Source organism: Hipposideros armiger, unplaced genomic scaffold (assembly GCF_001890085.2).
Source record: "Hipposideros armiger isolate ML-2016 unplaced genomic scaffold, ASM189008v1 scaffold_74, whole genome shotgun sequence".
Classification (NCBI taxonomy): domain Eukaryota; kingdom Metazoa; phylum Chordata; class Mammalia; order Chiroptera; family Hipposideridae; genus Hipposideros; species Hipposideros armiger.
In genome coordinates this window covers 3,022,498-3,023,785 of record NW_017731424.1, presented here as the reverse complement: position 1 = coordinate 3,023,785, position 1,288 = coordinate 3,022,498, and positions in this window count along the sequence as shown.

Genomic DNA, 1,288 nt, shown 5'->3' with positions numbered 1-1,288 from the left:
AGGCGCCTCGGGGACTCCCGGCTACGGAGCGCCGCCTCCGCGCTCTGGGCCCGCGCCGGGCGCCCGCGGCCGGGGAGGGGAAGCCCGGGGAAGCCCAGCCGCCACGGCTGCCGCCGCCCCTGCGCGCTCCCCCGCCCCCCGCCCCCCGCCAGTGGGCGGACCCGGAGCAGCGCGCTCGCCGGGTCTCTGCTTGCGGTCGCTCTGCGTCTGCTGGCTCCGCGTCCTGCCCTCGCTCTCTCGGCTCGCGCTGCCCGGCACACGCACGCACGTGGGTATGTAGTACAGGACGCTTTGGGGATTCTCTGGGGTTCCAGGCAGCCCGGGCACCCTCTGTGCGTGCTGCGACGCGCTCCCTTCCTTGTGTTCTGCCCTCCCTACACCGTTCCAACCTGAAATTCATTTTTTTTCTAGGAAGTTCCCCCTTAGACCGCTCGCAGGCTCGTTTTGCCCTCAGGACGTGCCAGCCAGGCTCCAGAGCCCTGGCACAGACTGAAGGCAACGGCGGCGAGCCTGGCTGCTCGCCAAGCCACCGTTACCAGGTGGCCCTTGGGGATGTGATCCCTCCACCCCCATCCCCACCCTCAGCAGCTATGGGCTGCTGGGCAATGAAAGGTGAAAAGAAGAGACTGATACAGCCCCTGCCCGTGGCAGGCAGTCAGGCAGTCAGGCAGCCAGGACTGCAGGTAGGACCGTAGCACCTTCATCCACAGGGTTCAGAGTCAAAGGCCAGACCCTCACCCCACACTGTACCCTGGGGGTCACGACCTCAAGTCAGAGCCCTGCCAGGGTTTATTGCTCTTCGCTTTACTAATTTAAACCAAATGCATATTCAAGATGCAAAACTCGCCTTAACCATAAATAACCATTAGGTTGTCTCTGGGGAGCCCAGCTCTCTCCGGGATTTTGTGAGCAGGCGAGATGGATTAGAAGATGACTTCTGGGAAAGAGGACCATATCTCAGTTTGGGACAGAAGTGGGAACAGGTGGAAAGAAGGCTTTAGAAGGAGGGCTTCAGCATCCGCAAAGGACAAACAGACCCTCCCTCCAAAGGGACACATGACAGATCCAAGATTCCTGAGGCAAGACACGTCAGGGTCTAGGAAGAGAGAGACGGACCGAGGAGGAGCAACCCCGGCTCTGTGTGGAAGGGACCCCCAGCAGCAGCCCCACGGGCACGAGCTGCATCTGATTGCTCATCACTGTACACCGATGCCTGGCACACTGTTTGCTGAGCCTTTGGTGAATGAATGAATGAACAAATGACTATATACATCATCAGGCACACGGG